The sequence below is a fragment of the Arvicola amphibius genome, chromosome 3 (assembly GCF_903992535.2).
Source record: "Arvicola amphibius chromosome 3, mArvAmp1.2, whole genome shotgun sequence".
In the NCBI taxonomy this organism is placed as follows: Eukaryota; Metazoa; Chordata; class Mammalia; order Rodentia; family Cricetidae; genus Arvicola; species Arvicola amphibius.
In genome coordinates this window covers 112,486,675-112,502,701 of record NC_052049.1, presented here as the reverse complement: position 1 = coordinate 112,502,701, position 16,027 = coordinate 112,486,675, and the positions used below count along the sequence as shown (strand labels likewise).

At 51.2% G+C, this 16,027-nt stretch overlaps 1 protein-coding gene across 4 annotated transcripts in view; it reads right to left on the bottom strand.

Annotated features, from left to right (window-relative positions):
• The window catches only part of Bcl9l (BCL9 like), a 30,042-nt gene extending 28,555 nt beyond the window's left edge, over positions 1–1,487 (bottom strand). For 2 of the 4 annotated variants that reach the window (XM_038321730.2, XM_038321734.2), the window contains exon 1: positions 532–1,487. The gene's annotated coding sequence lies outside the window, so the exon portion shown is untranslated. The remainder of the gene's footprint in view (positions 1–531) is intronic. The other 2 variants (XM_038321735.2, XM_038321736.2) reach the window with 1 other exon arrangement.
• Positions 1,488–16,027: the final 14,540 nt, after the last annotated feature.

The following is a 16,027-nucleotide window of genomic DNA, read 5'->3' as shown; positions in this document are numbered from 1 at the left end:
ACTGCCCCACCCCCAGCCAAGCCCACACCACTCCGAATCCCTGGCAGAGGAGGCTCCTACAGCTCAGAGGCAATGCCTGGGGGCAGAGAATGACCCCAGCTCTCACTCCTGTCCCAGTCTTCTTCCCGCAGGAGGCTCCCACGAGTCAGGGGAGTAGTGCAGGGGTGCTGGGACCCACAGAGTTAGCGAGACTGGGAGGGGGACTACATCTCCCAGAAGCCCCCAGGGCAGAGTTCCCTGCTCCAGCTGGCCCAAGGCCGGCCTTGTTCTCTGAGCTAAGGTAGTAGGGTCTCCCGGCTGCCCCTAAGCCCTTCTCCTGGTGCTCCGAGGCTGCCAGCCAGGTTGAGGAACTAAGAATATCCTCTAATGACCCAAGAGGAGTCCCCCGCTTCCTAAACAGCCTGGGGTGCGTGCCAGAACGTAAAAGACAATCAGAGTGAGCTTCCCCTCCCCAATTTAAACTGGATCTCGCTTGGCGCGCTCCTGCTGGCCTGGCATGACTTTAGCCCTCTGCCCCAACCCGACCCTCACCTCGCACAGGTTGGGGGTCCTCACGCCAAGCCGGAGCTGGACGCCATAACCAGGTCAGGGTCGGTAGGTGCACTGGGATCCTCCAGCAGGACAGTGGAGACACGGACAAGGCGGGCAGGCGGTGATCTTTTGATCCTGGACGCCTTGATCTCAATACCAGCCCGGCCCGCAAGCAGGTATTCGGGAGGCACTGGTCGCCTGGGTTCCTGCCTCCCAACCGCGGGGCATGGTCCTGGGCGCCCGCAGCGGCGGGAGAGCTAGCGCACCGCCCAGCCGGGGCTCCGGGCTGGGGTCTCGGCCCAAACCTCACGGCTCCGGCTGCTGCCGCTCCTGCTCCTCCTCCTCCCTTCCTTCCTTCCTTCCTTCGCCTCCTCCTTTCACTTTCCCCGAGGCCCGCGGGGACGGCGGGCGCGGGGCGGGGAGGGGGCTGTATAGGCGCTTATTGTTGGTCGAATGCCGAGGGTCCAGGTCGCAGCCCCGGGGCGGCGCGGCGCCAGGGGACCCAGGCGTGCGGGCGTCCGGCCGGCTGGCTCCCGGCGGCGGCGGTGCTGCAGCGGCCCCGGATCCGGGGCATGTCCGGCCACTGGCTCCGCCAAGCGCCGCCGCCTCCCCGGGCTCCCCTGCGCTGCCGGAGCCTCACTCGCCCCTCCACTCGGCTCCTCTCCCCAGCCTGAATAAGCATCGGGGCTCTCTGGCTGCCTCCTTCTGCCTTCATACCAGAGCCGGGAGAGGCCCCTGTCAAAATAAGAGCTCCCCCATCTCGCTCGACTCCTCGCCCAACCCGGCTCCCCCAGCCTCCCAGTGGTCTGACTCGGTAAGGCGCCCGACCGGCTAGCAGGAGGCTGTTGGCCCTGGGCGGGGAAGGGGCCTTCAAGCCACCTCTCCTCCCCCGGTTCCTGAGGTCTAGGGAGGAGAAATACCCACAGCATCAGAGGCTATGGAGAGGGCCGACAAAACCTACCCTCCTATCTGCACGGCTTGGAAAGAGTGGGAGTTGCCTGGACGGACACACACACACACATACACACAGTTTCCCTCTTTATTGTACCCACCCACATCCATTATGCACTGAGAGCATTCCCCCCTCCCTCTGAGGACATATACTGAATTTTTTTTCAATTAAACCTTCAGCAGTGCAAACTGGATGCTAAGAAAATGTTTGAGGAAACGAAACCTTTGTCTTCTCAAACTCTCCCTAACCTCAAAGGGCTTCACACATGCACTCACAGTGCCCACAAACATCAGCAGTGTCCTATGGGACAGGAGACACATGCGAGGAGAAAAGCTCTAAGTGTCTAAAAGCATGTCATATGCTGTCTCAATGGTTCCTGCAAACCTACAGGAAAGATGTTAGAGCCCCATTACACAGATGAGGAAACTGAGGCTCATACGACGTGAGCATCTTACTCAGCTGCACAACTAGAAAGCAGTGAACCTAGGACTGGAATTCAAGTCCTCTTACCCCAGGACACTTTCCTCCTATCCCACGGCCCCCTCGCCTAGTGACAGGTACTGACTGCTTCAGCAAAAAAAGACACTCGCCAGCTGTCTCTCCTCTCACCCCACACCTGTCACATCGATCCACCCACCAGGACGGGCTCCATGTTTTGTCTTGTTTCTTCTGTCTGTACATTTGGCTGGGCCAAGATGCCTGAGGACCAGTCCCTGTGTTTCTTGCACACTAGGGTTTCAGTGAATAGTGACTGAAAGGGGTTCATGGTGCCAGGAGCCAGGCACAGGACAAGATTCAGAAGGGAGGGCAGGGGCATAAGCCCCGAATGAAGCCCCTCAGCATGATGGGAGATGGAGGCAAGAGGATCAGGAGTTCAAGGTTACCCTCAGCCCTCAGCAGTATGTGGAAACCTAAGTTCCCACTGGGCAAATATGAAATTCTACCTAAAATATAAATAAAACCCTGAAAGTGGAAAGAATATAACTCTATAAAATATATTGTGATAACATAACGATTTACAGATCACCTTGATATGCATTATCAAATGACCATGTTTTGGGTTGGTTTTTGTTTGGTTGGTTGTTTTGAGACAAAATGTCTGTAGCCTTGGCTGTCCTGGAACTCACTACTAGACCAGGCTGGCCTTGAACGCAGAGATCCGCCTGCCTCTGCCTTCCAAGTGCCAGGATTAAAGGAATGGACCATTATGCCCTGGGACCATTTTTTTTAATAAAAATATTTTGTTTTTATTTTCTATGTAGGTCTATCTTCATTTTTTGTCGTTGTTGTTGTTTGGTTTTTCGAGACAGGGTTTCCCTGTAGTTTCTACAGCCTGTCCTGGATCTAGCTCTTGTAGACCAGGCTGGCCTCGAACTCAGAGATCCGCCTGCCTCTGCCTCCCAAGTGCTGGGATTAAAGGCGTGCGCCACCACCGCCCGGCTCTGTATCTTCATTTTAAAGAAACGAAAAGAAGCCCAGAGCTGCTGATCTCTGTGATCCCTCAGTTTAGGAGAGTAGACCAATGAAGCTGGGTTTCTCCTCTCTCTGGGGTCCCCAGGCTATACTATTGACCACAGGCAACAGGACCCTCGCTGTTATTTATGGGTATTAGTCTCCCATCATGTAAATGACAAGCCTCTTGGCCTTCTTTGTTTGAGACAAGGTCTCACTATACAGTCATGGCTAGCCTTCAACTCTTTATATAGAACAGGCTGGACTCGAACTCACAGAGATTCACCTGTCTCTGCCTCCCAAGTGCTAGGATTAAAAGCATATACCACCAAGTCCAGCCCTTCTTATGATTCCCTTTGGCACAATCCTGTTTATAGTAGGTCCAGAAATCGGTATAAGGGGAATGGTGACTGGGTTGCAGGAGTTTTAGCGTAGTACATAGTAAAACCCAAGAGTGTTTGGTATGTCCCATGGAGCAGCCAAGTGGAGCACTCTCCTGGGTGTGGCTGTGACTCATTCCCCTAACGTAGGTTCCAGGTCTGAATACAGAGAGCCCAGCTTTGGGCAGCCACCAGTTCTGGGTGGAACCCTGGAGTCAAAGAGCCAGGAAGGGGACCGGGTGGCCCTTTGCCGGAATCGAGCGGCTCCCTCTACTGGCCAACTAGGGGAGACACCGTGCTTCTGTGTGTCGCTGCAGCGCGGGGGAGGTCACAGGTATGCCAGTGAGTGTCCCTGTCGCCGGTAAAAGTGCGGCATGGACGTAAGTGCACGAAGGTGCCTGTTTCTGAGGCCATGTCGCTGTGCCAAAGCTCCCGAGGCGATTTCTGGAAACTACCCCACAACCGTATCTTGTAATAAAATTTACTTTTGGACGGTGGGGTGAGGGTGCCCAAGACTGTTTGTATCTAAGATTCCAGTTTCTGGAGTGATCAGAATTCACAGATAATGCTGGCACTCCTTTCCAGCTTGCACTAGCCCGTGTAGGTAGGCGCCGTTCAGGGGAAATTCTGTGGACTCTATACTCTGAAGCAAGGAACCAAGAAAGGGTTAACCGCAAACCCCACAGTGACTTCAATCATTGGCTCGGGGCACTGCCCGTCAGAGTTCTGAGGGTGGGGTTTCACGGCAGCAGCCAGATTGCCCAGCGCCCCTCACTAGCCTCTGGACCCCTCATCATCTGATCGCTGGGCTGTGCCCACACTGTGCCTATCTTGGTGGAGACACCTTTCTGGGCCCTGGATGAGGCGCGGATCCGGGCATTCTGGCTTCCCCACTCTCTCCAGCTGCCTGGCTTCCTGATAGATGGTGATTATTATATAATAGACTTTCTGGACAGAGCTGTGCCAGCTCTGGGAACACTGCCCCTCCTCGAAGCCTGCCTTAGGGCCTGGCATTTGCCTCACCGACCTTACTGCCCAGCTGTCCCGACGTCCCCAGCACCGCCTCCTTCCGGGAGCGGGAGACCCCTAAGAACCACCTTCCCCGGTGGCCAAGAGGCCGAGTCCCAGGCTGGGGCGGGCCCAGACTGGGAGTCAGGCCGGCGCCCCGCAGATCTCAGGGTCAGCCGGCCGAGCAAGGCTTTACCAGCGCCTCTCTAAGATTGTGGAGTCCACCTGACCCCCTCCAACCTGAACTTGGAAGTTGGGAACCAATAGAGGTGGGGCTAGGGGGCGCTGGGGCCAGGGTCGGAAAGGGAAAGGAGTTAGGAAAAGCTGCGGGGGCAGGAAACTCCAGGCTGGGCGAGGGGGCCGGCAGGGGCAGGGGGGAGGGACTTTTATCCTGACAGGGCTCCCGCCTTCTCCGACTGGAGGGTTTGGAAAAACTGAGCAGGCAGCCAAGGCTTGGCTGGAAATCCTGCAGCCCACCCTCCTGGGGACACAAAGCTGGAGGGCGGGGGTGGGGGGGGGCAGGCAGGGCGGGGGAAGAGAGCGCGACCCTGGAGAGGGCAGGGCCCCTTTTGGGGCTGGGGGCCCAGGGGCCAGGTCCCTAGGGAGGGGGTTCCTGGCGCTGTCTCCCTGCAGTCTGCTTCCCCCATCTCCTTGCTCCCCCACCCCCGCCCCCCTCCTCCCCTCTCTGGCTCCAGTCTTGCAGATTGCGGGCAGACTTAACTCCTAGCACGCCAGCCTGGTGGACTTGGAGGTGGTGACACTTGATTCGCAAAGGAGGGAGGGAGGGACTCCGGACTCCACTCACAGTTTAACACGTTAAGTCCCGGAACGCAATCCCGGAACTTCGGCTGATCTGAGCCCTGAAAGGCTGCCAGTAACTGGAGGAAAAACGCGCAAAGCCGACACACCTGAGAGCTGCCGAATCCGGTCCGCTCTCAAACTGGTTTTAACTGCCTACCTCCGGCTCCGGTCATCTATTATCTTCCCTTCACTCGTGGTCTACCCCACCACCACCCCAGTTGAAGTCCCTTGACAGATTGATGGCTGCATAGAGGCGGAAGTCTGGATTTTGAAGTTGCTTGAGCAGTCTCCACTAAAGCTTGTCCCGGGAGTTCCAGCGCCAGTGACCACTTCCTTTGCCTCTCTTGTGACCTGCAGGGCTTTCACTGCTCTGAGAGGTCACCTACCTATCTGAGGCAGAGAATTCTAGCCTCCCCAGGCGCCAGCTAGGACAAGGACAAGGGTCTGAGCTCCTGGAAACCCTGACTTCACCTTCACCCTGGCCTCCCTACCCCCGGCTGGACACCCTACCTCCGATCAAAATTGACCCCTAATTCCGATAAGAATGACTGCCTGGGGAAAGTACTCAGACTAGGCAGGAAAGGGTTAACGGAACTCTAGGTGAGAGCTAGGTGAGGCACCGCCCATCTTGGCCTCAGGTGAGAGTAGGTGGGAGCCGGATAGAGATAGGTACTGACCTTAAGGGTTGCTTTTTTCTGCCCCCTTGTGGTTAGATCTGGCTTGACACCCACTAGCAAAATCCGTATCCTCACTGGAGATGCTGTAGACTGGCTAGAGAGTTCCCTTGAGGTGTGGAAGTGGCCACCACCACGATCTTTGCCCTGCCTTCCCCACTCAGCCGGCGGTTTTAGCTCCTTCCAGATTCGCGTGGTAGAATTCGCCTAATAGTACTCAAGGGCGGCGCTACAGAGCAAAAGTCGGAGGCCTCTCCTCCCAAGTTCTCTATCTAACAGAGGGGGTCAGTAAGAAGACTCCTCCTCTTTGCTGCTTCCTCTCCGGTGCCCCAGTCTTTCTCAGACCCCCAGGCTCAGCATCAAATGCAAACGCAGCGCCAGATTGCCAGATTCAAAGCTCCCCAACTTCCCTTCACCTGGGTTCCCTTCTAGCCAAGTTGTCTCTCTCCTGGATTTGCCCAGTTCGAAGGGTTCTAGCAGCTCCGCCCTGCTTCCTCCTAAACCCAGCATAAGCCTCCGGGTCAGGAAAGTCAATGACTTTTTGTTTGTTTGTTTGTTTGTGTTTTTGTTTTTCGAGACAGGGTGTGTTTTTCTGTAACAACCCTAGCTGTCCTGGAACTCACTCTGTAGACCAGGCTGGCCTCGAACTCCCAGAGATGCACCTGCCTCTGCCTCTGCTGGATTAAAGGTGTGTGCCACCACCCCCAGCTAGCATCCTCTCTTTCGATCATCCTGCTTTCTTTTTTCTTCCTCCCTTTGGTTCCCGTTACCTTCTAGCTAAAATTCCTTTTTGTGGAAGTAGTTCTGAGTGCGGGCTATTTGTATTGCCAGCTACTGAACCTGGGATCGCTTGGTGCTAGGCAACACTTTACCTCTGACCTCAGTTCCCTAGCCCTCTTCATATTCCTTTTAAAAATTTGAAGCCGGTCTCTCTAAGTTGCCCAAGCTAGCCAACTGGCACCTCCCTCCCTTTAACCTACAAAGTGGGAGGGTTCAGGCCTTTTCCACCATGCCCAGCTCTCCTTGTGAGCTTTGATAACCAACTCTCCCTTTTCTCTCAGCGTTCCTCTGACCAACTCTGTTTCTTAGTCATTCAGTAAATACTTATTGAAGATCTCCTATGTTCCAAACACTGGCCCGGACACAAGATTTGTGTTGGTAACACGATATGGTCCTTGCCTTCACACAGCCAATGGTCTTGCTAGGAACAGGCAATACACTGAGAATTCCAATTCCTGTGAGGAGGAAGCTTAGGTTAAAAATACTATTCCTGAGTTAGGCATGAAAGGAGGCAGTATCTAGACTTCTGTTATCCTAGGGAGACAGTGCACACCTTGCTGGAACCCTAAAGAGTGCAGCAGGAGATTGCTTCCACGTAACTGGAGAGAGTTCCGAGACCTCCTCCCTCTGTGTTCTCCAAGGAAAGAAGACTGGGCCTGAAAGACCAGAATAGTGGGACCCTGCCCGGATCACTTTCTAGGCTTATTTCTTCAAATGTTAAAAACCAACAGGGCTACTGAGATGCTCAGTGGGTAAAGGTATCTGCTGCCAAGCCTACCAGACTTCAGTCCCAGAGACCCACATGGTAGGAGGAGAGAGTCAAGTCTCACTAACTGTTCTCAGACATGCATGTGGAGAGAGACACCCCCATAAATAAATAAATGAATGAATAAATAAATACGTTTTAGTGCTCACTTTGGCAGCACATATACAAAACAAAACAAAGAAAAAAGGGAAAGATACAGAGATTAGCAAGCACACAAGGATGATATGCAAATTTTTTTGTTTTTTGTTTTTTTGTTTTATGAGACAGGGTTTCTCTGTGTAACAGTTTTAACTGTCCTGGAACTTGCTCTGTAGTCCAAACCAGGCTGGCCTTGAACTCACAAAGATCCACCTCCCGAGTGCTGGGATTAAAGGCATGTGCCACCAGCCTGGCAACATGCAAATTCTTAAAGGGATTCCTTTTTTTGGTTTTCCAAGACAGGGTTTCTCTGTGTAGCCCTGGCTGTCTTGGAACTCACTTTGTAGGTCTGGCTAGCCTTGAAACCAGAGAACTGCCTGCCTCTGCCTCCCAAGTGTTGGCAGTAAAGTTGTATGCCAACATATCTGATATATTGATACATTCCATTAAAAAAACTTTTAATAGAAGAAAAAGAATTGGGTGAATTATTTGTATCTTTTTTTGAAATTGTATTTGTTCTTAGACATATTGGTGTGTCTACATGTATGTCTGTGCATTACTTGTGTATAGTGCCAAAGACACCAGAAGAGGGCATCAGATCTCTTGAAACTGGAGTTCAGACAGTGTGAACTGCCATGTGGGTGCTGGGTGGGAATTGAACCCAACAGAGCAGCCACTCCTCTTAAGCGTTGAGCCGTCTCTACAGGCCCATAAGTACCTCATCACCCTGAAAAAAGCAATTCAGTAACATGTAGCATGATTAATAAAAACCCAGAGACAAAAATTGGGGTTCAACCTCAAGGTCAGAAAAGCAAAACAGCCAGCCCCTGGCTCTCATTTCTACCTCAGTTTCAAAATGGTGATGCCTCCAGGAATTCTCAGGATGAGATTGGCTGAGAGCTGTCTCCTTTCATTTTATATTCCTCTCTAGGGCTGGAATTAAAGGCCTGCAACCACTACCACCCAGTTTTTATGACAAACTAGTGTGGCTACTGGGATTAAAGATGTCTGTCACCCCTGCCTGGTCTGTAAGGCTGGCCAGTGGGGCTGTTTTACTCTCTGATCTTCAAGCAAGCCTTATTTATTAAAATACAAATGAAATATCACTACAGTAACAGGCTTTGGTTGACTTGGCTATTCCTTGGTTTCATCTGTTGTTTGGGGAAAAGAGGCCTTGTTGTGTAGGCCTGACTGACCTGGTCTTCACTCTGTAGCCCAGGCTGGCCCCAAGCTTTCGGCAGTCCTTCTGTGTTTGCCTCCAAAGTACTGCAATTATGGGCGTGGCCCATCACACCTGGATGTAGCTTCTTTTTTCCTTTATAATTTATTTTATATGCTTTGTTATGAAGGTGTCAAATCCCCAGGAATTGGAGAAACAGACAGTGTGAGCTGCCATGTGGGTGCTGGAAACTGAACCGGAGTCCTCTGGAAGAGCAACCAGCGCTCTTAACTGCTGAGTCAGCTCTCCAGCCCCTGGCTATTTGTTTTGAGAGAGGGTCTACTTAGCTTAGTAGCTTAGGTTGGCTTCAAACCATCTCTACACCCCTCCCAGCCAACCAAGCCTGACAGTGTTGGTAATACAGGTTTGCCCCACCACCCCAACTACTAACAGACCTATTAGCAACTACTAACAGACTGGTGAAGGGAAAAACCACTTCATCCGATCAGTGCAAGAGTCTTTGCTGAGGTAGGGATTGTTCAGGCTCATATCAAACTCTCAGGGTCAAACAATTCTCCCATTTCACAAGAGCTCAGACTACAAGGGCATTTTTTCTTCCTGAGACAAGTTTTCTCTGTGCAGCCCTAGCTGTCCTGGAACCAGGGTGGCCTCAAATTTGGAGATTGCCTGCCTGCCTCTGCCTCCTGAATACTGGGATTAAAGGTGTGTGCCACTACCACCTGACTTTACTAGGACATTCTTAAGAAGGGCTGGTGGGATGACTCAAGGGTAGAGTGCCAGTCTCGCATGTTCAGGGTTCTGAGTTCAATCCCCAACAGGGCTAAACGAATAATCCAAGAGACGCTGTCAGAGAGGCAGGGGCCCAGAAAGAGCTGTAGCCACTTTCCTCCTCTCTTGGCCTGCTGCCCAACTGTTCTGCCAGCTCTGCATCTTGGAGACAAAATTCCCGCCATTTAATCCTCGAGTTAAGGGCTGGAGCCTTTCTGAAGGTTGCACTGAGAGCAGGGAGCACTCGCAGAATATGCGCGCATACTGCCTAATTTGCTCTTCTGTGCAGGCCTGTGGAACGATCATTTGGAAGAGAAGGTTCAGAGGGTGCTGACAGACTTACGCAAAGTCACGTGGCTGGCAAGCACTAGCCGGGAGGTGACCAGGCCTTCTAGAACCCCGTCCAGACTCTTTCCACAACACCATGGCGGTGCCTCGCTTCCAACTTTCCATTGGATTCCTTCCTGTGCCTGGCTCCTTTCCCCGTGGAGCTTTCTGAGCTGGAATGGCAATCTTGGCTTCCTTATCTGGATCTTTCCCAGAGTGTGGGGTGCTCAGGGCTCCCAGACCCCTCCCCCCTTGTCATGTCTCTATTTATATGCATGTAGCGCTCTAGTTCATTCTATAATCACTAGATTGTAAAAAGAAAAAGCCCTGGGCCAGGCAGAGTCGTGTCCCAGTCAGACCCAAAGAGCTCTGTGACATGTGACATCAGATGTCAGACAAACACCCTTCCCCAGGCCTCATGAAGATCTGTCAAGACCGTTAACCAGTTTTTTTTTTGGGGGGGGGGGTGGGATAGAGACAGGGCTTCTCTGCTTCTCTGTGACTTTGGAGCCTGTCCTGGAACTCACTCTGCAGACCAGGCTGGCCTTGAACTCACAGAGATCTACCTGTCTCTGTCTCCTGAGTGCTGGGGTTAAAGGCATGAGCTGCCACCACCCAACCCATTAGCCAGTTCTAACTCCTAGGGCATTGGTAACTCATAATCCCAGGTTAGAAAGTGGTTCTAAGAGGTCAGGCATAGGGACACACCTGTAATCCCTGAATGCTGGGATTACAGCCTCAATCAGAATCAGCCTGGGTTATATGGGTTTTGTTGTTGTGTTTTGGTTTTTGTTGTTGTAGTTTGGGGGGTTTTGGTGTTTGTGTTTTTTCTTTTTTTTTTTTTTTTTTTTTTTTTTTTTGGTTTTTTGAGACAGGGTTTCCCTGTAGTTTCTAGAGCCTGTCCTGGAGCTAGCTCTTGTAGACTAGGCTGGCCTCGAACTCAGAGATCCGCCTGCCTCTGCCTCCCGAGTGCTGGAATTAAAGGCGTGCGCCACCACCGCCCGGCTTTTCTTTTGGTTTTTGGAGACAGGGTTTCTCTGTGTACAGCCCTAGCTGACCTGGAAACGACACCATGGCTTTAACAACAACAGCGTCATCAACAAAACCATACTGCACTTGGCAAAGGAATGATCTTTCATTTCTAGAAATCTTCCTACAGGCTCCTACAGCCTTAGGGGCATGTGTGCAGTATCTGTAGGAGCAAGGGTCTGCTTACGGGGGACACCTACACTCTGGCCCCATGCTTGGTCCTGTGAAAATTATGGGACATATGAACCAAATATATGTGGGGCACTCACAATTCAAATATTAACAATTGCAGAAAAGAATTCCAGTTTGGGGGGCTGGAGAGTAGGCTTGCTGGTTATGAGCACAGGCTGTTTCAGAGGACCCCTGTTGGATTCTCAGCAACCAGATGGCAGCTTACAGTCACCAGTAACTGCCATCCCAGAGGATCTGACGCCCTCTGCTGGTCCCAGTGGGCACTGCACACAAAGTGGTGCGCAGTCATACATGCAGGCAAAACACCCGTATGCATAAAATAAAAACAAATTAACAAAAGAACTCCAGTTGGTCTGAATGTCCGGGTGGCCATCACTTTGCAACTCACAGCCAGACCTGTTCAATTCCTCGACCTCTCTGCTCCACCTCGCAGCCTTCACCAGCACTTCACACCCAGAGCCCCCCAGCAGCTCCTTGTCTTTGTTTTCTTGTTTTCCTTTTTTCTTCCCCTCTATTCTGAAACAAAGTTACTTTCCACTGCCTGCGTTGTCCAAACTCTTCTGCCTTCTCGCTTCTGTGCTACAAAGCCCTAAAGAGCAAGCCATGACAAGAGTTCCTACAAGTTGAGGAATAAAATTATCTTGGTTGGGAGAAAAGCAGGCATCGGGGAGCATCAGAGATAAGGTTTTGTTGTTGATTACAGATGGAGTCTATGTAGTCCTCATCATCCTGGATCTCTCTAAGAAGACCAGGCTGGCCTCAAATTCGGAGATCCACCTGCCTCTGCTTTCCAAGTGCTGGGATTCACGTGCTACCACCACCTGACCTTTGGTTTTTATTTTGGGGGATTGGGTCTTGCTATGTAGCCCTGGCTGGCCTTGAATCTGAGATATTCCTGCCTTTGTTCCCAAAGTATTTAGATGTACAGGTATGCACCACTACACCTGGATGATCAGTAGTACATTTTTTTATCTTTTTTATCCAGAAACAGGTAACTCAGGTACCTGTCCTTGAGGTAAGCTAGGGACAATGACAGAGCAACAAAAGACAATAAATAAAATGAGACATTTATGTAATAGGTAGTGGGATGGGGGGGTGCTATCTTCAGACATGATGGAGAAGGAAGAAACAGACCTGCTCTGGAATGTGGTCAGGTAGGTTCAGGGGGGCACAGAGGGCTGGGTGAGAGGCAGGAAGGGCAGGCAGCAAAGACAGGAGCAATCACAGATCTGGATCTCAAAGACCAGCTGCCTAGTTCAAATCTGTTAGCGCACTTCCTGCAACATCTCTGCAAGCAGTGTTCCAGAACCATCTTGTACAGCTCCAGCAACAGGGAGCTTATGTCTCTAAGGCAGCCCTGTCCACTTTGTGTCTGCTTTTCCCTCCTCTGAGCTGAACTCCCGTCTCCCAGTGATCCCCATGGAACTGAGCTTCACAACTGGCCCTCTCTACCCCGTGAGTCACACAGTGGAAGCCCTTTATAGCCCTTTATAGCCCTTCACATATCTGAGCTTTAGCAATGACCAACCCTTCTTCCCCAACCCTGAGACAAAACCTCATGCACCCCAGGCTGGCAGCGACTATGGTGTCAGCTGAAGATGACAAAATAACCTTCAACTCCTTAGAGTGTGTGTGTGGACAGGGGTCTGCCTTTTTAAAATATTTATCTCTGTGTTTTTTTTTTAAAGATCTATTTATTATGTGTATAGTATTCTGCCTGCAGGCCAGAAAGGAGCACCATATCTCATTACAGATGGTTGTAAGCCACCATGTGGTTGCTGGGAATTGAACTCAGGACCATTTAGAAAAGCAGGCAATGCTCTTAACCACTGAGCTATCTCTCCAGCCTACCTTTGTGGTTTTTCAAGAGAAGGTTTCTCTGTGTAGCCCTGGCTGTCCTGGAACTCACTCTGTAGACCAGGCCGGTCATGAACTCAGAGATTTATCTGCCTTTGCCTCTGGAGTGCTGGAAGTAAAGGTGTGCACCACCATCCTCTGGCCTTAAAAAATTTTAATGTATATGAGTGTTTGCCTGTGTGGTGCCCCAGAGGCCAGAAAAGGGAATCAGAGCCCCTGGAACTGCAGTCAGGCACCATGTGGGTGCTGAAAACCAAACCCAGATCCTCTGCAAGAGCAACAAGTGCTCTTAGCCTTGAAATGTCCCCTCAGCCCCTTGCCTTGTGTTTGGACAAAGAACTTCTCACGGGCTGGGCTGGGTGGCCAGTGAACCAAAGACTGCCTGTCTCTAGCCCTGACACTAAAAGCATGTATCAGCTGAGTGGTGGCACACACCTTTAGTCCCAGCACTTGGGAAGCAGAGGCAGGCGGATCTCTGTGAGTTTAAGGCCAGCCTGATCTACAGAGCGAATTCCAGGAAAATCAAGACTACACAGAAAACTCCTGTGTATGGAAGAACAAATGTTATGTAGGTGGGCAGGGGGGCATCAGAGGACATTTTGTGGAGTTGGTCTCTTCTTTCTTTTCTGTTTAGCATTCATGATCCCCAGAAAGGCATAAAACTGAGCAGGGTAGTCAAGCATGGGTGTTGCTTACATTTAATCAGCACAGGAGGCAGAGGCAGGCAGATCTCTGCTCGAGTTCAAGGCTAGCCTCGTCTACAGGCCAGACAAGGCTACAAAGAAAGACCCTGTTAAAAAACAAAAATCACAACTGAGGATGGTGGTACCCTCAATAACCCAGCCCCCAAGTGCTGAGGCAGGAGAATCAGAAGTTTGGAGCTGGGTCCCAGAAGCGGCTCATCAGTAAAGTTCTCCCTCTCAAATCTAATGACCTGAACTCAATTCCTGGAACCCAAAAAAGGGAGAAGGAGAGAACCAAGTCTGCCGAGCTGTCCTCGGACCCTCACATTCATAGGTCATACGCGCGCACACAAGACGATTATAAACACTTTTTAAAAGGTCAATGTCTTGGGTACATCACACCCTGTCTAAATAAATAAATGGAATCTGACTTCAGCTTCCATATTGTGCTGATGACTCCTTCAGAACCCTGGCTCTCTTCCACCAGAACTGCTTCCGTGTTCTGCCCGCCCCACTGTGTGCCAAGGGCTCTGGAGCATCTCAGAACATTTCATCTCGCTAGGTTTACGCACCAGTCCACACCTGGAGATGATGTTTGGATCCTTACCCTGTATCTTGGTGTTTATTTTTCCTTCCTTGTGTCTGAGAAAGGGGATACTATATGATATAACCCGTTAATTAAGATTTTTGGCCAGGCATGGTGGTGCACACTTGTAACACCAGCACTGTGGGAGGTGGACGTTGGAGATTCAGGAGTTCAAGGCCATTCTCCATAATATATATTCTCCATATATATTCCTCATAAGCAATTGAGGCCAGCCTGGGCTACATGAGGTCCTTATGTAGGGAGGGGGCAAAAAGAATTTTAGTTGCTAGAGATGAGGACAGACAGGCAGAACACAAATGTTCAATTCAAGTTCACACCAGTTCACGTCACTCTGAGTAATTAGCTCATACTTGTAGGAGACACTGAGGTGGGAGGCCCTGGATCAGAGGAGCCTCAGGGTCCAACCAGAGAACAAGGAACCAGAAAGGCTCCGAAGCCTCTTGAGCTGGAAGAGCCATATGAGGACAGTGCCGTGTAGCAAGAAATTAAAAAATAAAAAATAACGCACTAATTTTGGAGAGCTCCAAGTCTGGATTTGAGCGCCAGCTTTTGGCTGACTAGCTTGGGTGGATTAACCACTCTGAGCGCCGGCGTATTCTTGGAAAAGGGGATAATAACTCTCTGATCAAACATTCTGACAATGAACCGAGGTGTTGGTGTTGTGTGTAAAGTGAGTGGAACACAGTAGCTGCTCAATAAATAATAAAGGAAACAGAGAGATCAGGAGAAAGGGAGGGGCGGAAGGTGTGTGTGAGAGGTTTGGCTTCTCAAGGGTGACTGCCACGGGGCCCTTCAGTGAGTATGCAAAATGCCCGGTGGGATGCTTGATCTAGGGTTGCCTAGGAGGAGCTGTCACAGCAAGGGGCAGACATGAGAGCCCTCCCAAGGAAAGCTGCTGCGGGAAATGAAGGTCACAGGTAGCCTTCCTCTAACTTTGTACCTGAGAAATGGGATACTATAACCCTCCCCAGTCAGGGCCTCACATAGCCCAGGCTAGCCTCAAGCCTTAGAGGGATAGTGAGGTTTATACACTGAACACAGGGCAATCCAGAGGCAGTTCATGCTTAGGCTGACTGCATTAGGACATGACAATAGGATCCACCCCCTATGACCAGTGAAGGCATGAAGAGACTTAAGTGAACTTCGAGGAGAGAGAAGTCAAAACCAGGTTAGTCTTGGAGGATGAACCCCATACTGGTGTTGACTGAAAGACATTGGCTGAGCGTCTCCAAGGGTGAACCAGGGAGACTATCATACAGGACACACTCAAGAGAAGATTGAGCTGGGCGGTGGTGCCGGACGCCTTTAATCCCATTACTTGGGAGGCAAAAGCAGGCAGATCTCAATGAGTTCGAGGCCAGTCCGATCTACAAAGGGAGTTCCAGGACAGCCAGGGTTGTTACACAGAGAAACCCTGTCTCGAAACCACCCCCTCCACCACCCCCCAAAAAAGATTGATTTTGACCCAGTGCAGAAGCAGAAATTGTCCAGGGCTGCAGCCCTGACCCCCGTCCCCATCTTTCACTGCAGCAGAGCTCTCCCAGAATCCACTGGGGTCCAAACTCTGTCCCTCTGAGACGCCCTTCTCTGTCCTGGTCCCAAAAGGGACACGAGTTCCTGTCTAACCAACAGACCTCAGCTGGTGGCTACAGCTTTAGATTTGAGGAGGGGGAGATGGGAGTGAGGCCCAAGAAAGAGATCTGCATGAGGGAAGACCAGAGGGACCTGGAGCAGCTGAGATGGAAAGGGGAGGACCCTGAACCCGCAGAAGAGCAGACCAATAGAGGATGAGAAAAGAGAGATTGAATTGGGAGGCAGGAAAAAAAAAAGATTTGCTGAGAAGCTGATGAAGTGCAACTGAGAAAACTGTTGCCATGGTGACAGGTCCAGCGGAGGGAATAG